At 73.4% G+C, this 17,679-nt stretch overlaps 9 non-coding genes and 7 pseudogenes across 9 annotated transcripts; all 16 read left to right on the plus strand.

The window, feature by feature from the left end:
- The first annotated feature begins 411 nt into the window (after positions 1–411).
- On the plus strand, positions 412–530 carry LOC133080580 (5S ribosomal RNA). The gene has a single exon (XR_009698546.1). It is a non-coding gene; the product is annotated as a 5S ribosomal RNA (ribosomal RNA).
- A 918-nt stretch (positions 531–1,448) lies between these two features.
- LOC133080592 (5S ribosomal RNA) lies at positions 1,449–1,567 on the plus strand. The gene has a single exon (XR_009698550.1). It is a non-coding gene; the product is annotated as a 5S ribosomal RNA (ribosomal RNA).
- A 946-nt stretch (positions 1,568–2,513) lies between these two features.
- Positions 2,514–2,632, plus strand: LOC133076315 (5S ribosomal RNA; annotated as a pseudogene).
- A 908-nt stretch (positions 2,633–3,540) lies between these two features.
- LOC133076317 (5S ribosomal RNA) lies at positions 3,541–3,659 on the plus strand (annotated as a pseudogene).
- Positions 3,660–4,568: 909 nt separating this feature from the next.
- LOC133080595 (5S ribosomal RNA) lies at positions 4,569–4,687 on the plus strand. Its single transcript, XR_009698551.1, has one exon. It is a non-coding gene; the product is annotated as a 5S ribosomal RNA (ribosomal RNA).
- A 918-nt stretch (positions 4,688–5,605) lies between these two features.
- LOC133104661 (5S ribosomal RNA) lies at positions 5,606–5,724 on the plus strand. The gene has a single exon (XR_009703684.1). It is a non-coding gene; the product is annotated as a 5S ribosomal RNA (ribosomal RNA).
- A 1,973-nt stretch (positions 5,725–7,697) lies between these two features.
- Positions 7,698–7,816, plus strand: LOC133076323 (5S ribosomal RNA; annotated as a pseudogene).
- Positions 7,817–8,726: 910 nt separating this feature from the next.
- Positions 8,727–8,845, plus strand: LOC133080597 (5S ribosomal RNA). The gene has a single exon (XR_009698552.1). It is a non-coding gene; the product is annotated as a 5S ribosomal RNA (ribosomal RNA).
- A 918-nt stretch (positions 8,846–9,763) lies between these two features.
- LOC133104672 (5S ribosomal RNA) lies at positions 9,764–9,882 on the plus strand. The gene has a single exon (XR_009703685.1). It is a non-coding gene; the product is annotated as a 5S ribosomal RNA (ribosomal RNA).
- A 946-nt stretch (positions 9,883–10,828) lies between these two features.
- Positions 10,829–10,947, plus strand: LOC133076328 (5S ribosomal RNA; annotated as a pseudogene).
- Positions 10,948–11,855: 908 nt separating this feature from the next.
- Positions 11,856–11,974, plus strand: LOC133076330 (5S ribosomal RNA; annotated as a pseudogene).
- Positions 11,975–12,884: 910 nt separating this feature from the next.
- On the plus strand, positions 12,885–13,003 carry LOC133080605 (5S ribosomal RNA). The gene has a single exon (XR_009698553.1). It is a non-coding gene; the product is annotated as a 5S ribosomal RNA (ribosomal RNA).
- Positions 13,004–13,951: 948 nt separating this feature from the next.
- LOC133080608 (5S ribosomal RNA) lies at positions 13,952–14,070 on the plus strand. The gene has a single exon (XR_009698554.1). It is a non-coding gene; the product is annotated as a 5S ribosomal RNA (ribosomal RNA).
- A 918-nt stretch (positions 14,071–14,988) lies between these two features.
- Positions 14,989–15,107, plus strand: LOC133104682 (5S ribosomal RNA). Its single transcript, XR_009703686.1, has one exon. It is a non-coding gene; the product is annotated as a 5S ribosomal RNA (ribosomal RNA).
- Positions 15,108–16,053: 946 nt separating this feature from the next.
- On the plus strand, positions 16,054–16,172 carry LOC133076344 (5S ribosomal RNA; annotated as a pseudogene).
- Positions 16,173–17,080: 908 nt separating this feature from the next.
- On the plus strand, positions 17,081–17,199 carry LOC133076351 (5S ribosomal RNA; annotated as a pseudogene).
- Positions 17,200–17,679: the final 480 nt, after the last annotated feature.

Below are 17,679 nucleotides of genomic sequence, written 5' to 3' on the forward strand. Positions count from 1 at the left end.
AAGGGGCCGTGCCCACTCCATGGTGGCTCCCAGTGGCTTCGGGCCAGCTGCTGCCCGGCCGGAGGGCCGGCCCGGCCGTGGCCGGGCTGCGCCTAACTCCGCGTGGGCGGGCAGGGGGGGATGCCCAAGGGACCGCGGCCGCCGGGCCCTGAAGCCTCCGGGGCCGCGTCCCTGTGAGCGTCGAGCGGGATCTGCGGCGGGGCGCCAAGCGCCGACGGGCCTGGAGCGTCCCGCCCGCCCTGGGCTGCGAGGTGGCCCACCACTCCGCCACCCCCGGGTCCCCGAGGCCTCCTGTCGCCTGCCTGGGCGGGCGGCAGGGCCCTGCCGGAGAGGGCTGGCCGCCGGCATGGCGGTAAGGCGCAGGCGCCAGCGAAGCTGCGCCTCAAGAGGCACCGCGCGGGCCCCTCCTGCGTCTACGGCCATACCACCCTGAACGCGCCCGATCTCGTCTGATCTCGGAAGCTAAGCAGGGTCGGGCCTGGTTAGTACTTGGATGGGAGACCGCCTGGGAATACCGGGTGCTGTAGGCTTTTTGCCTCCCGCTCCGCCTTCTCCTTTAGTCGCCCGCCGCCTCCGCCCCCGCCCCCGCCCCCGCCCCCGCCGGGCACCGCTGCAGGCCCCACCTCCTCCGGCCCCTCCCACCACAGCGCGCCAGAGGGGGCGCTCTCCGCCTGCCTGGCCGGCCAGGCGGCCAGAAGGCGGCCCTGGAAGGCAGCCGCATCCCAGCCGCTCCCGGGGTGGCTGGCCTGAACCCAGACTCCGCCTCAGGCCCGGGTGCCGGCCGTGCGGCCCGCGAGCCCCTTGACCTGCACCTGGCCGCCCCCACCAGCGCCCAGCCCCGGCGCAGCCACCTATCTGCCGGTGTGTCTCTCCACAGCTCCCTCCGGAAAAAGCCCCCCCTCCGCCGTTTCGCCACGGCCGGGGGCGGGAGCGGGGGCGGGGGCCGGGGCCGGTGCTCCGGGCCGGCCGGCCACAAGGCGCCGGGTCCTGTGCTCGGCGGGTGGCGTGGGGGCAAGGGTGGCCTTGCTGGGGCTAAGGGGCCGTGCCGACTCAATGGTGGCTCCCAGTGGGTTAAGGGCCGACTGCCGTCGGGCAGGAGGGCCGGCCCGGGCTGCGGCTGGGCTGCGCCTAGCGCCGCGTGGGCGGGCAGAGGGGAGGCCCAAGGGACCGCGGGCCCCGGGCCCTGAAGCCTCCGGGGCCACGTCCCTGTGAGCGACGTGCGGGATCTGGGGCGGGGCGCCAAGCGCCGAACGGTTTGGTGGGTCCCGCCCGCCCTGGGCTGGGAGGTCGCCGAACCCTCCGCCACCCCCCTGGTACCCGAGGCCGCCGTTGCCCTGCCTGGGCGGGCGGCGGGGCCCTGCCGGGGCGGGCTGGCCGCCGGGCTGGCGGGGAGGCGCAAGCGCCAGCGAAGCTGGGCCTCAAGAGGCACTCCGCGGGCCCCTCTTAACGTCTACGGCCATACCACCCTGAACGCGCCCGATCTCGTCTGATCTCGGAAGCTAAGCAGGGTCGGGCCTGGTTAGTACTTGGATGGGAGACCGCCTGGGAATACCGGGTGCTGTAGGCTTTTTGCCTCCCGCTCCGCCTTCTCCTTTAGTCGCCCGCGGCCTAGGCCGAGGCCGAGGCCGAGGCCGAGGCCGCTGCCTCTGCCCCCGCACCCGCCCCCGCCGGGCAGCGCTGCAGGCCCCACCTCCTCCGGCCCCTCCCACCACAGCGCGCCAGAGGGGGCGCTCCGCGCCGGCCTGGCCGGCCAGGCGGCCAGAAGGCGGCCCTGGAAGGCAGCCGCCACCCCAGCCGCTCCCGTGGTGGCTGGCCCGGACCCAGACTCCGCCGCAGGCCGGGGTGCCGTCCGTGCGGCCCACGAAGCCCTCGACCTGCACTTGGCCGCCCCCACCAGAGCCCAGCCGCGCCGCAGCCCCCTGTCTGCCCGTGTGTCTCTCCACAGCTCCCTCCGGAAAAAGCCCACCCTTTGCCACTTCGCCACGGCCGATAGTGGGAGCGGGGTCGTGGGCTGGGACCGGTTCGCTGGGCTGGCTAGACACCAGGCGCCGGGAACTTTGCTCGGCAGTTGGCGTGGGGGCAAGGGTGGCGTTGCTGTGTCTAAGGGGCCGTGCCGGCTCAATGGTGGCTCCCAGTGGCTTCGGGCCAACTGCCATTGGGCAGGCGGGCCGGCCAGGCCGTGGCTGGGCTGCGCCTAGCACTGTGTGGATTGACAGGGTGGGGAATGCACAAGGGACCGAGGGCCACAGGCCCTTAAACCTCCGGGGCCAAGTCCTGTGAGCGTTGAGCGGCTCTGGGGCGGAGGGCCAAGCGCCTACAGACCTGGAGGGTCCCGCCTGACCTGAGCTGCGAAGTCGCCCACAACTCCACCACCCCCGGGCCCTCGAGGCCTCCTGTCGCTTGCCTGGGCGGACGGCAGGGCCGCGCCGGAGAGGGTTGGCTGCCGGGCTGGCGGTAAGTCGCCAGCACCAGCGAAGCTAAGCCTCAAGAGGCACACCGTGGCCCCCGCTGCATTCTACGGCCACACCTCCCTGAACGCACCACACCTCGTCTGATCTCGGAAGCTAATCAGGGTCTGGCCTGTTTCGTACCTGGATGGGAGACCACATGGGAATACCGAGTGCTGTAGGCTTTTTTGCCTCCCGCTCCGCCTTGACATTTAGTGGCCCGCGGCCGAGGCCGCCTCCGCCCCCGCCGGGCAGCGCTGCAGGCCCCACCTCCTCCGGCCCCTCCCACCACAGCGCGCCAGAGGGGGCGCTCCGCGCCGGCCTGGCCGGCCAGGCGGCCAGAAGGCGGCCCTGGAAGGCAGCCGCCACCCCAGCCGCTCCCGTGGTGGCTGGCCCGGACCCAGACTCCGCCGCAGGCCGGGGTGCCGTCCGTGCGGCCCACGAAGCCCTCGACCTGCACTTGGCCGCCCCCACCAGAGCCCAGCCGCGCCGCAGCCCCCTGTCTGCCCGTGTGTCTCTCCACAGCTCCCTCCGGAAAAAGCCCACCCTTTGCCACTTCGCCACGGCCGATAGTGGGAGCGGGGTCGTGGGCTGGGACCGGTTCGCTGGGCTGGCTAGACACCAGGCGCCGGGAACTTTGCTCGGCAGTTGGCGTGGGGGCAAGGGTGGCGTTGCTGTGTCTAAGGGGCCGTGCCGGCTCAATGGTGGCTCCCAGTGGCTTCGGGCCAACTGCCGTTGGGCAGGCGGGCTGGCCAGGCCGTGGCTGGGCTGCGCCTAGCACTGTGTGGATTGACAGGGTGGGGAATGCACAAGGGACCGAGGGCCACAGGCCCTTAAGCCTCCGGGGCCAAGTCCTGTGAGCGTTGAGCGGCTCTGGGGCGGAGGGCCAAGCGCCTACAGGCCTGGAGGGTCCCGCCTGACCTGAGCTGCGAAGTCGCCCACAACTCCACCACCCCCGGGCCCTCGAGGCCTCCTGTCGCTTGCCTGGGCGGACGGCAGGGCCGCGCCGGAGAGGGTTGGCTGCCGGGCTGGCGGTAAGTCGCCAGCACCAGCGAAGCTAAGCCTCAAGAGGCACACCGTGGCCCCCGCTGCATTCTACGGCCACACCTCCCTGAACGCACCACACCTCGTCTGATCTCGGAAGCTAATCAGGGTCTGGCCTGTTTCGTACCTGGATGGGAGACCACATGGGAATACCGAGTGCTGTAGGCTTTTTTGCCTCCCGCTCCGCCTTGACATTTAGTGGCCCGCGGCCGAGGCCGCCTCCACCCCCGCTGAGCACCGCTGCAGGCCTCACCTCCTCACGTCCCTCCCAACACAGCGCGCCGGAGGGATCGCTCCCCGCCGAGCTGGCTGGACATGCGGCCAGAATGCGGCCCTGGAAGGCAGCCGCCACCCCAGCCGCTCCCGTGGTGGCTGGCCCGGACCCAGACTCCGCCGCAGGCCGGGGTGCCGTCCGTGCGGCCCGCGAGGCCCTCGACCTGCACTTGGCCGCCCCCACCGGAGCCCAGCCGCGCCGCAGCCCCCTGTCTGCCCGTGTGTCTCTCCACAGCTCCCTCCGGAAAAAGCCCCCCCTCCGCCGTTTCGCCACGGCCGGGGGCGGGAGCGGGGGCGGGGGCCGGGGCCGCTTCTCCGGGCCTGCCGGCCACCAGGGCCAGGGTCCTGTGCTCGGCGGGCGGCGTGGGGGAAAGGGGGGGCCTTGCTGGGGCTAAGGGGCCGTGCCCACTCCATGGTGGCTCCCAGTTGCTTCGGGCCAGCTGCTGCCCGGCCGGAGGGCCGGCCCGGCCGTGGCCGGGCTGCGCCTAACTCCGCGTGGGCGGGCAGGGGGGGATGCCCAAGGGACCGCGGCCGCCGGGCCCTGAAGCCTCCGGGGCCGCGTCCCTGTGAGCGTCGAGCGGGATCTGCGGCGGGGCGCCAAGCGCCGACGGGCCTGGAGCGTCCCGCCCGCCCTGGGCTGCGAGGTGGCCCACCACTCCGCCACCCCCGGGTCCCCGAGGCCTCCTGTCGCCTGCCTGGGCGGGCGGCAGGGCCCTGCCGGAGAGGGCTGGCCGCCGGCATGGCGGTAAGGCGCAGGCGCCAGCGAAGCTGCGCCTCAAGAGGCACCGCGCGGGCCCCTCCTGCGTCTACGGCCATACCACCCTGAACGCGCCCGATCTCGTCTGATCTCGGAAGCTAAGCAGGGTCGGGCCTGGTTAGTACTTGGATGGGAGACCGCCTGGGAATACCGGGTGCTGTAGGCTTTTTGCCTCCCGCTCCGCCTTCTCCTTTAGTCGCCCGCCGCCTCCGCCCCCGCCCCCGCCCCCGCCCCCGCCGGGCACCGCTGCAGGCCCCACCTCCTCCGGCCCCTCCCACCACAGCGCGCCAGAGGGGGCGCTCTCCGCCTGCCTGGCCGGCCAGGCGGCCAGAAGGCGGCCCTGGAAGGCAGCCGCATCCCAGCCGCTCCCGGGGTGGCTGGCCTGAACCCAGACTCCGCCTCAGGCCCGGGTGCCGGCCGTGCGGCCCGCGAGCCCCTTGACCTGCACCTGGCCGCCCCCACCAGCGCCCAGCCCCGGCGCAGCCACCTATCTGCCGGTGTGTCTCTCCACAGCTCCCTCCGGAAAAAGCCCCCCCTCCGCCGTTTCGCCACGGCCGGGGGCGGGAGCGGGGGCGGGGGCCGGGGCCGGTGCTCCGGGCCGGCCGGCCACAAGGCGCCGGGTCCTGTGCTCGGCGGGTGGCGTGGGGGCAAGGGTGGCCTTGCTGGGGCTAAGGGGCCGTGCCGACTCAATGGTGGCTCCCAGTGGGTTAAGGGCCGACTGCCGTCGGGCAGGAGGGCCGGCCCGGGCTGCGGCTGGGCTGCGCCTAGCGCCGCGTGGGCGGGCAGAGGGGAGGCCCAAGGGACCGCGGGCCCCGGGCCCTGAAGCCTCCGGGGCCACGTCCCTGTGAGCGACGTGCGGGATCTGGGGCGGGGCGCCAAGCGCCGAACGGTTTGGTGGGTCCCGCCCGCCCTGGGCTGGGAGGTCGCCGAACCCTCCGCCACCCCCCTGGTACCCGAGGCCGCCGTTGCCCTGCCTGGGCGGGCGGCGGGGCCCTGCCGGGGCGGGCTGGCCGCCGGGCTGGCGGGGAGGCGCAAGCGCCAGCGAAGCTGGGCCTCAAGAGGCACTCCGCGGGCCCCTCTTAACGTCTACGGCCATACCACCCTGAACGCGCCCGATCTCGTCTGATCTCGGAAGCTAAGCAGGGTCGGGACTGGTTAGTACTTGGATGGGAGACCGCCTGGGAATACCGGGTGCTGTAGGCTTTTTGCCTCCCGCTCCGCCTTCTCCTTTAGTCGCCCGCGGCCTAGGCCGAGGCCGAGGCCGAGGCCGAGGCCGCTGCCTCTGCCCCCGCACCCGCCCCCGCCGGGCAGCGCTGCAGGCCCCACCTCCTCCGGCCCCTCCCACCACAGCGCGCCAGAGGGGGCGCTCCGCGCCGGCCTGGCCGGCCAGGCGGCCAGAAGGCGGCCCTGGAAGGCAGCCGCCACCCCAGCCGCTCCCGTGGTGGCTGGCCCGGACCCAGACTCCGCCGCAGGCCGGGGTGCCGTCCGTGCGGCCCACGAAGCCCTCGACCTGCACTTGGCCGCCCCCACCAGAGCCCAGCCGCGCCGCAGCCCCCTGTCTGCCCGTGTGTCTCTCCACAGCTCCCTCCGGAAAAAGCCCACCCTTTGCCACTTCGCCACGGCCGATAGTGGGAGCGGGGTCGTGGGCTGGGACCGGTTCGCTGGGCTGGCTAGACACCAGGCGCCGGGAACTTTGCTCGGCAGTTGGCGTGGGGGCAAGGGTGGCGTTGCTGTGTCTAAGGGGCCGTGCCGGCTCAATGGTGGCTCCCAGTGGCTTCGGGCCAACTGCCATTGGGCAGGCGGGCCGGCCAGGCCGTGGCTGGGCTGCGCCTAGCACTGTGTGGATTGACAGGGTGGGGAATGCACAAGGGACCGAGGGCCACAGGCCCTTAAACCTCCGGGGCCAAGTCCTGTGAGCGTTGAGCGGCTCTGGGGCGGAGGGCCAAGCGCCTACAGACCTGGAGGGTCCCGCCTGACCTGAGCTGCGAAGTCGCCCACAACTCCACCACCCCCGGGACCTCGAGGCCTCCTGTCGCTTGCCTGGGCGGACGGCAGGGCCGCGCCGGAGAGGGTTGGCTGCCGGGCTGGCGGTAAGTCGCCAGCACCAGCGAAGCTAAGCCTCAAGAGGCACACCGTGGCCCCCGCTGCATTCTACGGCCACACCTCCCTGAACGCACCACACCTCGTCTGATCTCGGAAGCTACTCAGGGTCTGGCCTGTTTCGTACCTGGATGGGAGACCACATGGGAATACCGAGTGCTGTAGGCTTTTTTGCCTCCCGCTCCGCCTTGACATTTAGTGGCCCGCGGCCGAGGCCGCCTCCGCCCCCGCCGGGCAGCGCTGCAGGCCCCACCTCCTCCGGCCCCTCCCACCACAGCGCGCCAGAGGGGGCGCTCCGCGCCGGCCTGGCCGGCCAGGCGGCCAGAAGGCGGCCCTGGAAGGCAGCCGCCACCCCAGCCGCTCCCGTGGTGGCTGGCCCGGACCCAGACTCCGCCGCAGGCCGGGGTGCCGTCCGTGCGGCCCACGAAGCCCTCGACCTGCACTTGGCCGCCCCCACCAGAGCCCAGCCACGCCGCAGCCCCCTGTCTGCCCGTGTGTCTCTCCACAGCTCCCTCCGGAAAAAGCCCACCCTTTGCCACTTCGCCACGGCCGATAGTGGGAGCGGGGTCGTGGGCTGGGACCGGTTCGCTGGGCTGGCTAGACACCAGGCGCCGGGAACTTTGCTCGGCAGTTGGCGTGGGGGCAAGGGTGGCGTTGCTGTGTCTAAGGGGCCGTGCCGGCTCAATGGTGGCTCCCAGTGGCTTCGGGCCAACTGCCGTTGGGCAGGCGGGCCGGCCAGGCCGTGGCTGGGCTGCGCCTAGCACTGTGTGGATTGACAGGGTGGGGAATGCACAAGGGACCGAGGGCCACAGGCCCTTAAGCCTCCGGGGCCAAGTCCTGTGAGAGTTGAGCGGCTCTGGGGCGGAGGGCCAAGCGCCTACAGGCCTGGAGGGTCCCGCCTGACCTGAGCTGTGAAGTCGCCCACAACTCCACCACCCCCGGGCCCTCGAGGCCTCCTGTCGCTTGCCTGGGCGGACGGCAGGGCCGCGCCGGAGAGGGTTGGCTGCCGGGCTGGCGGTAAGTCGCCAGCACCAGCGAAGCTAAGCCTCAAGAGGCACACCGTGGCCCCCGCTGCATTCTACGGCCACACCTCCCTGAACGCACCACACCTCGTCTGATCTCGGAAGCTAATCAGGGTCTGGCCTGTTTCGTACCTGGATGGGAGACCACATGGGAATACCGAGTGCTGTAGGCTTTTTTGCCTCCCGCTCCGCCTTGACATTTAGTGGCCCGCGGCCGAGGCCGCCTCCGCCCCCGCTGAGCACCGCTGCAGGCCTCACCTCCTCACGTCCCTCCCAACACAGCGCGCCGGAGGGATCGCTCCCCGCCGAGCTGGCTGGACATGCGGCCAGAATGCGGCCCTGGAAGGCAGCCGCCACCCCAGCCGCTCCCGTGGTGGCTGGCCCGGACCCAGACTCCGCCGCAGGCCGGGGTGCCGTCCGTGCGGCCTGCGAGGCCCTCGACCTGCACTTGGCCGCCCCCACCGGAGCCCAGCCGCGCCGCAGCCCCCTGTCTGCCCGTGTGTCTCTCCACAGCTCCCTCCGGAAAAAGCCCCCCCCTCCGCCGTTTCGCCACGGCCGGGGGCGGGAGCGGGGGCGGGGGCCGGGGCCGCTTCTCCGGGCCTGCCGGCCACCAGGGCCGGGGTCCTGTGCTCGGCGGGCGGCGTGGGGGCAAGGGGGGGCCTTGCTGGGGCTAAGGGGCCGTGCCCACTCCATGGTGGCTCCCAGTGGCTTCGGGCCAGCTGCTGCCCGGCCGGAGGGCCGGCCCGGCCGTGGCCGGGCTGCGCCTAACTCCGCGTGGGCGGGCAGGGGGGGATGCCCAAGGGACCGCGGCCGCCGGGCCCTGAAGCCTCCGGGGCCGCGTCCCTGTGAGCGTCGAGCGGGATCTGCGGCGGGGCGCCAAGCGCCGACGGGCCTGGAGCGTCCCGCCCGCCCTGGGCTGCGAGGTGGCCCACCACTCCGCCACCCCCGGGTCCCCGAGGCCTCCTGTCGCCTGCCTGGGCGGGCGGCAGGGCCCTGCCGGAGAGGGCTGGCCGCCGGCATGGCGGTAAGGCGCAGGCGCCAGCGAAGCTGCGCCTCAAGAGGCACCGCGCGGGCCCCTCCTGCGTCTACGGCCATACCACCCTGAACGCGCCCGATCTCGTCTGATCTCGGAAGCTAAGCAGGGTCGGGCCTGGTTAGTACTTGGATGGGAGACCGCCTGGGAATACCGGGTGCTGTAGGCTTTTTGCCTCCCGCTCCGCCTTCTCCTTTAGTCGCCCGCCGCCTCCGCCCCCGCCCCCGCCCCCGCCCCCGCCGGGCACCGCTGCAGGCCCCACCTCCTCCGGCCCCTCCCACCACAGCGCGCCAGAGGGGGCGCTCTCCGCCTGCCTGGCCGGCCAGGCGGCCAGAAGGCGGCCCTGGAAGGCAGCCGCATCCCAGCCGCTCCCGGGGTGGCTGGCCTGAACCCAGACTCCGCCTCAGGCCCGGGTGCCGGCCGTGCGGCCCGCGAGCCCCTTGACCTGCACCTGGCCGCCCCCACCAGCGCCCAGCCCCGGCGCAGCCACCTATCTGCCGGTGTGTCTCTCCACAGCTCCCTCCGGAAAAAGCCCCCCCTCCGCCGTTTCGCCACGGCCGGGGGCGGGAGCGGGGGCGGGGGCCGGGGCCGGTGCTCCGGGCCGGCCGGCCACAAGGCGCCGGGTCCTGTGCTCGGCGGGTGGCGTGGGGGCAAGGGTGGCCTTGCTGGGGCTAAGGGGCCGTGCCGACTCAATGGTGGCTCCCAGTGGGTTAAGGGCCGACTGCCGTCGGGCAGGAGGGCCGGCCCGGGCTGCGGCTGGGCTGCGCCTAGCGCCGCGTGGGCGGGCAGAGGGGAGGCCCAAGGGACCGCGGGCCCCGGGCCCTGAAGCCTCCGGGGCCACGTCCCTGTGAGCGACGTGCGGGATCTGGGGCGGGGCGCCAAGCGCCGAACGGTTTGGTGGGTCCCGCCCGCCCTGGGCTGGGAGGTCGCCGAACCCTCCGCCACCCCCCTGGTACCCGAGGCCGCCGTTGCCCTGCCTGGGCGGGCGGCGGGGCCCTGCCGGGGCGGGCTGGCCGCCGGGCTGGCGGGGAGGCGCAAGCGCCAGCGAAGCTGGGCCTCAAGAGGCACTCCGCGGGCCCCTCTTAACGTCTACGGCCATACCACCCTGAACGCGCCCGATCTCGTCTGATCTCGGAAGCTAAGCAGGGTCGGGACTGGTTAGTACTTGGATGGGAGACCGCCTGGGAATACCGGGTGCTGTAGGCTTTTTGCCTCCCGCTCCGCCTTCTCCTTTAGTCGCCCGCGGCCTAGGCCGAGGCCGAGGCCGAGGCCGAGGCCGCTGCCTCTGCCCCCGCACCCGGCCCCGCCGGGCAGCGCTGCAGGCCCCACCTCCTCCGGCCCCTCCCACCACAGCGCGCCAGAGGGGGCGCTCCGCGCCGGCCTGGCCGGCCAGGCGGCCAGAAGGCGGCCCTGGAAGGCAGCCGCCACCCCAGCCGCTCCCGTGGTGGCTGGCCCGGACCCAGACTCCGCCGCAGGCCGGGGTGCCGTCCGTGCGGCCCACGAAGCCCTCGACCTGCACTTGGCCGCCCCCACCAGAGCCCAGCCGCGCCGCAGCCCCCTGTCTGCCCGTGTGTCTCTCCACAGCTCCCTCCGGAAAAAGCCCACCCTTTGCCACTTCGCCACGGCCGATAGTGGGAGCGGGGTCGTGGGCTGGGACCGGTTCGCTGGGCTGGCTAGACACCAGGCGCCGGGAACTTTGCTCGGCAGTTGGCGTGGGGGCAAGGGTGGCGTTGCTGTGTCTAAGGGGCCGTGCCGGCTCAATGGTGGCTCCCAGTGGCTTCGGGCCAACTGCCATTGGGCAGGCGGGCCGGCCAGGCCGTGGCTGGGCTGCGCCTAGCACTGTGTGGATTGACAGGGTGGGGAATGCACAAGGGACCGAGGGCCACAGGCCCTTAAACCTCCGGGGCCAAGTCCTGTGAGCGTTGAGCGGCTCTGGGGCGGAGGGCCAAGCGCCTACAGACCTGGAGGGTCCCGCCTGACCTGAGCTGCGAAGTCGCCCACAACTCCACCACCCCCGGGCCCTCGAGGCCTCCTGTCGCTTGCCTGGGCGGACGGCAGGGCCGCGCCGGAGAGGGTTGGCTGCCGGGCTGGCGGTAAGTCGCCAGCACCAGCGAAGCTAAGCCTCAAGAGGCACACCGTGGCCCCCGCTGCATTCTACGGCCACACCTCCCTGAACGCACCACACCTCGTCTGATCTCGGAAGCTAATCAGGGTCTGGCCTGTTTCGTACCTGGATGGGAGACCACATGGGAATACCGAGTGCTGTAGGCTTTTTTGCCTCCCGCTCCGCCTTGACATTTAGTGGCCCGCGGCCGAGGCCGCCTCCGCCCCCGCCGGGCAGCGCTGCAGGCCCCACCTCCTCCGGCCCCTCCCACCACAGCGCGCCAGAGGGGGCGCTCCGCGCCGGCCTGGCCGGCCAGGCGGCCAGAAGGCGGCCCTGGAAGGCAGCCGCCACCCCAGCCGCTCCCGTGGTGGCTGGCCCGGACCCAGACTCCGCCGCAGGCCGGGGTGCCGTCCGTGCGGCCCACGAAGCCCTCGACCTGCACTTGGCCGCCCCCACCAGAGCCCAGCCACGCCGCAGCCCCCTGTCTGCCCGTGTGTCTCTCCACAGCTCCCTCCGGAAAAAGCCCACCCTTTGCCACTTCGCCACGGCCGATAGTGGGAGCGGGGTCGTGGGCTGGGACCGGTTCGCTGGGCTGGCTAGACACCAGGCGCCGGGAACTTTGCTCGGCAGTTGGCGTGGGGGCAAGGGTGGCGTTGCTGTGTCTAAGGGGCCGTGCCGGCTCAATGGTGGCTCCCAGTGGCTTCGGGCCAACTGCCGTTGGGCAGGCGGGCCGGCCAGGCCGTGGCTGGGCTGCGCCTAGCACTGTGTGGATTGACAGGGTGGGGAATGCACAAGGGACCGAGGGCCACAGGCCCTTAAGCCTCCGGGGCCAAGTCCTGTGAGCGTTGAGCGGCTCTGGGGCGGAGGGCCAAGCGCCTACAGGCCTGGAGGGTCCCGCCTGACCTGAGCTGCGAAGTCGCCCACAACTCCACCACCCCCGGGCCCTCGAGGCCTCCTGTCGCTTGCCTGGGCGGACGGCAGGGCCGCGCCGGAGAGGGTTGGCTGCCGGGCTGGCGGTAAGTCGCCAGCACCAGCGAAGCTAAGCCTCAAGAGGCACACCGTGGCCCCCGCTGCATTCTACGGCCACACCTCCCTGAACGCACCACACCTCGTCTGATCTCGGAAGCTAATCAGGGTCTGGCCTGTTTCGTACCTGGATGGGAGACCACATGGGAATACCGAGTGCTGTAGGCTTTTTTGCCTCCCGCTCCGCCTTGACATTTAGTGGCCCGCGGCCGAGGCCGCCTCCGCCCCCGCCCGGCAGCGCTGCAGGCCCCACCTCCTCCGGCCCCTCCCACCACAGCGCGCCAGAGGGGGCGCTCTCCGCCTGCCTGGCCGGCCAGGCGGCCAGAAGGCGGCCCTGGAAGGCAGCCGCATCCCAGCCGCTCCCGGGGTGGCTGGCCTGAACCCAGACTCCGCCTCAGGCCCGGGTGCCGGCCGTGCGGCCCGCGAGCCCCTTGACCTGCACCTGGCCGCCCCCACCAGCGCCCAGCCCCGGCGCAGCCACCTATCTGCCGGTGTGTCTCTCCACAGCTCCCTCCGGAAAAAGCCCCCCCTCCGCCGTTTCGCCACGGCCGGGGGCGGGAGCGGGAGCGGGGGCCGGGGCCGGTGCTCCGGGCCGGCCGGCCACAAGGCGCCGGGTCCTGTGCTCGGCGGGTGGCGTGGGGGCAAGGGTGGCCTTGCTGGGGCTAAGGGGCCGTGCCGACTCAATGGTGGCTCCCAGTGGGTTAAGGGCCGACTGCCGTCGGGCAGGAGGGCCGGCCCGGGCTGCGGCTGGGCTGCGCCTAGCGCCGCGTGGGCGGGCAGAGGGGAGGCCCAAGGGACCGCGGGCCCCGGGCCCTGAAGCCTCCGGGGCCACGTCCCTGTGAGCGACGTGCGGGATCTGGGGCGGGGCGCCAAGCGCCGAACGGTTTGGTGGGTCCCGCCCGCCCTGGGCTGGGAGGTCGCCGAACCCTCCGCCACCCCCCTGGTACCCGAGGCCGCCGTTGCCCTGCCTGGGCGGGCGGCGGGGCCCTGCCGGGGCGGGCTGGCCGCCGGGCTGGCGGGGAGGCACAAGCGCCAGCGAAGCTGGGCCTCAAGAGGCACTCCGCGGGCCCCTCTTAACGTCTACGGCCATACCACCCTGAACGCGCCCGATCTCGTCTGATCTCGGAAGCTAAGCAGGGTCGGGCCTGGTTAGTACTTGGATGGGAGACCGCCTGGGAATACCGGGTGCTGTAGGCTTTTTGCCTCCCGCTCCGCCTTCTCCTTTAGTCGCCCGCGGCCTAGGCCGAGGCCGAGGCCGAGGCCGAGGCCGCTGCCTCCGCCCCCGCACCCGCCCCCGCCGGGCAGCGCTGCAGGCCCCACCTCCTCCGGCCCCTCCCACCACAGCGCGCCAGAGGGGGCGCTCCGCGCCGGCCTGGCCGGCCAGGCGGCCAGAAGGCGGCCCTGGAAGGCAGCCGCCACCCCAGCCGCTCCCGTGGTGGCTGGCCCGGACCCAGACTCCGCCGCAGGCCGGGGTGCCGTCCGTGCGGCCCGCGAGGCCCTCGACCTGCACTTGGCCGCCCCCACCGGAGCCCAGCCGCGCCGCAGCCCCCTGTCTGCCCGTGTGTCTCTCCACAGCTCCCTCCGGAAAAAGCCCCCCCCTCCGCCGTTTCGCCACGGCCGGGGGCGGGAGCGGGGGCGGGGGCCGGGGCCGCTTCTCCGGGCCTGCCGGCCACCAGGGCCGGGGTCCTGTGCTCGGCGGGCGGCGTGGGGGCAAGGGGGGGCCTTGCTGGGGCTAAGGGGCCGTGCCCACTCCATGGTGGCTCCCAGTGGCTTCGGGCCAGCTGCTGCCCGGCCGGAGGGCCGGCCCGGCCGTGGCCGGGCTGCGCCTAACTCCGCGTGGGCGGGCAGGGGGGGATGCCCAAGGGACCGCGGCCGCCGGGCCCTGAAGCCTCCGGGGCCGCGTCCCTGTGAGCGTCGAGCGGGATCTGCGGCGGGGCGCCAAGCGCCGACGGGCCTGGAGCGTCCCGCCCGCCCTGGGCTGCGAGGTGGCCCACCACTCCGCCACCCCCGGGTCCCCGAGGCCTCCTGTCGCCTGCCTGGGCGGGCGGCAGGGCCCTGCCGGAGAGGGCTGGCCGCCGGCATGGCGGTAAGGCGCAGGCGCCAGCGAAGCTGCGCCTCAAGAGGCACCGCGCGGGCCCCTCCTGCGTCTACGGCCATACCACCCTGAACGCGCCCGATCTCGTCTGATCTCGGAAGCTAAGCAGGGTCGGGCCTGGTTAGTACTTGGATGGGAGACCGCCTGGGAATACCGGGTGCTGTAGGCTTTTTGCCTCCCGCTCCGCCTTCTCCTTTAGTCGCCCGCCGCCTCCGCCCCCGCCCCCGCCCCCGCCCCCGCCGGGCACCGCTGCAGGCCCCACCTCCTCCGGCCCCTCCCACCACAGCGCGCCAGAGGGGGCGCTCTCCGCCTGCCTGGCCGGCCAGGCGGCCAGAAGGCGGCCCTGGAAGGCAGCCGCATCCCAGCCGCTCCCGGGGTGGCTGGCCTGAACCCAGACTCCGCCTCAGGCCCGGGTGCCGGCCGTGCGGCCCGCGAGCCCCTTGACCTGCACCTGGCCGCCCCCACCAGCGCCCAGCCCCGGCGCAGCCACCTATCTGCCGGTGTGTCTCTCCACAGCTCCCTCCGGAAAAAGCCCCCCCTCCGCCGTTTCGCCACGGCCGGGGGCGGGAGCGGGGGCGGGGGCCGGGGCCGGTGCTCCGGGCCGGCCGGCCACAAGGCGCCGGGTCCTGTGCTCGGCGGGTGGCGTGGGGGCAAGGGTGGCCTTGCTGGGGCTAAGGGGCCGTGCCGACTCAATGGTGGCTCCCAGTGGGTTAAGGGCCGACTGCCGTCGGGCAGGAGGGCCGGCCCGGGCTGCGGCTGGGCTGCGCCTAGCGCCGCGTGGGCGGGCAGAGGGGAGGCCCAAGGGACCGCGGGCCCCGGGCCCTGAAGCCTCCGGGGCCACGTCCCTGTGAGCGACGTGCGGGATCTGGGGCGGGGCGCCAAGCGCCGAACGGTTTGGTGGGTCCCGCCCGCCCTGGGCTGGGAGGTCGCCGAACCCTCCGCCACCCCCCTGGTACCCGAGGCCGCCGTTGCCCTGCCTGGGCGGGCGGCGGGGCCCTGCCGGGGCGGGCTGGCCGCCGGGCTGGCGGGGAGGCGCAAGCGCCAGCGAAGCTGGGCCTCAAGAGGCACTCCGCGGGCCCCTCTTAACGTCTACGGCCATACCACCCTGAACGCGCCCGATCTCGTCTGATCTCGGAAGCTAAGCAGGGTCGGGACTGGTTAGTACTTGGATGGGAGACCGCCTGGGAATACCGGGTGCTGTAGGCTTTTTGCCTCCCGCTCCGCCTTCTCCTTTAGTCGCCCGCGGCCTAGGCCGAGGCCGAGGCCGAGGCCGAGGCCGCTGCCTCTGCCCCCGCACCCGCCCCCGCCGGGCAGCGCTGCAGGCCCCACCTCCTCCGGCCCCTCCCACCACAGCGCGCCAGAGGGGGCGCTCCGCGCCGGCCTGGCCGGCCAGGCGGCCAGAAGGCGGCCCTGGAAGGCAGCCGCCACCCCAGCCGCTCCCGTGGTGGCTGGCCCGGACCCAGACTCCGCCGCAGGCCGGGGTGCCGTCCGTGCGGCCCACGAAGCCCTCGACCTGCACTTGGCCGCCCCCACCAGAGCCCAGCCGCGCCGCAGCCCCCTGTCTGCCCGTGTGTCTCTCCACAGCTCCCTCCGGAAAAAGCCCACCCTTTGCCACTTCGCCACGGCCGATAGTGGGAGCGGGGTCGTGGGCTGGGACCGGTTCGCTGGGCTGGCTAGACACCAGGCGCCGGGAACTTTGCTCGGCAGTTGGCGTGGGGGCAAGGGTGGCGTTGCTGTGTCTAAGGGGCCGTGCCGGCTCAATGGTGGCTCCCAGTGGCTTCGGGCCAACTGCCATTGGGCAGGCGGGCCGGCCAGGCCGTGGCTGGGCTGCGCCTAGCACTGTGTGGATTGACAGGGTGGGGAATGCACAAGGGACCGAGGGCCACAGGCCCTTAAACCTCCGGGGCCAAGTCCTGTGAGCGTTGAGCGGCTCTGGGGCGGAGGGCCAAGCGCCTACAGACCTGGAGGGTCCCGCCTGACCTGAGCTGCGAAGTCGCCCACAACTCCACCACCCCCGGGCCCTCGAGGCCTCCTGTCGCTTGCCTGGGCGGACGGCAGGGCCGCGCCGGAGAGGGTTGGCTGCCGGGCTGGCGGTAAGTCGCCAGCACCAGCGAAGCTAAGCCTCAAGAGGCACACCGTGGCCCCCGCTGCATTCTACGGCCACACCTCCCTGAACGCACCACACCTCGTCTGATCTCGGAAGCTAATCAGGGTCTGGCCTGTTTCGTACCTGGATGGGAGACCACATGGGAATACCGAGTGCTGTAGGCTTTTTTGCCTCCCGCTCCGCCTTGACATTTAGTGGCCCGCGGCCGAGGCCGCCTCCGCCCCCGCCGGGCAGCGCTGCAGGCCCCACCTCCTCCGGCCCCTCCCACCACAGCGCGCCAGAGGGGGCGCTCCGCGCCGGCCTGGCCGGCCAGGCGGCCAGAAGGCGGCCCTGGAAGGCAGCCGCCACCCCAGCCGCTCCCGTGGTGGCTGGCCCGGACCCAGACTCCGCCGCAGGCCGGGGTGCCGTCCGTGCGGCCCACGAAGCCCTCGACCTGCACTTGGCCGCCCCCACCAGAGCCCAGCCGCGCCGCAGCCCCCTGTCTGCCCGTGTGTCTCTCCACAGCTCCCTCCGGAAAAAGCCCACCCTTTGCCACTTCGCCACGGCCGATAGTGGGAGCGGGGTCGTGGGCTGGGACCGGTTCGCTGGGCTGGCTAGACACCAGGCGCCGGGAACTTTGCTCGGCAGTTGGCGTGGGGGCAAGGGTGGCGTTGCTGTGTCTAAGGGGCCGTGCCGGCTCAATGGTGGCTCCCAGTGGCTTCGGGCCAACTGCCGTTGGGCAGGCGGGCCGGCCAGGCCGTGGCTGGGCTGCGCCTAGCACTGTGTGGATTGACAGGGTGGGGAATGCACAAGGGACCGAGGGCCACAGGCCCTTAAGCCTCCGGGGCCAAGTCCTGTGAGCGTTGAGCGGCTCTGGGGCGGAGGGCCAAGCGCCTACAGGCCCGGAGGGTCCCGCCTGACCTGAGCTGCGAAGTCGCCCACAACTCCACCACCCCCGGGCCCTCGAGGCCTCCTGTCGCTTGCCTGGGCGGACGGCAGGGCCGCGCCGGAGAGGGTTGGCTGCCGGGCTGGCGGTAAGTCGCCAGCACCAGCGAAGCTAAGCCTCAAGAGGCACACCGTGGCCCCCGCTGCATTCTACGGCCACACCTCCCTGAACGCACCACACCTCGTCTGATCTCGGAAGCTAATCAGGGTCTGGCCTGTTTCGTACCTGGATGGGAGACCACATGGGAATACCGAGTGCTGTAGGCTTTTTTGCCTCCCGCTCCGCCTTGACATTTAGTGGCCCGCGGCCGAGGCCGCCTCCGCCCCCGCCGGGCAGCGCTGCAGGCCCCACCTCCTCCGGCCCCTCCCACCACAGCGCGCCAGAGGGGGCGCTCCGCGCCGGCCTGGCCGGCCAGGCGGCCAGAAGGCGGCCCTGGAAGGCAGCCGCCACCCCAGCCGCTCCCGTGGTGGCTGGCCCGGACCCAGACTCCGCCGCAGGCCGGGGTGCCGACCGTGCGGCCCGCGAGGCCCTCGACCTGCACTTGGCCGCCCCCACCGGAGCCCAGCCGCGCCGCAGCCCCCTGTCTGCCCGTGTGTCTCTCCACAGCTCCCTCCGGAAAAAGCCCCCCCCTCCGCCGTTTCGCCACGGCCGGGGGCGGGAGCGGGGGCGGGGGCCGGGGCCGCTTCTCCGGGCCTGCCGGCCACCAGGGCCGGGGTCCTGTGCTCGGCGGGCGGCGTGGGGGCAAG

Source organism: Eubalaena glacialis, chromosome 1, assembly GCF_028564815.1.
Source record: "Eubalaena glacialis isolate mEubGla1 chromosome 1, mEubGla1.1.hap2.+ XY, whole genome shotgun sequence".
In the NCBI taxonomy this organism is placed as follows: domain Eukaryota; kingdom Metazoa; phylum Chordata; class Mammalia; order Artiodactyla; family Balaenidae; genus Eubalaena; species Eubalaena glacialis.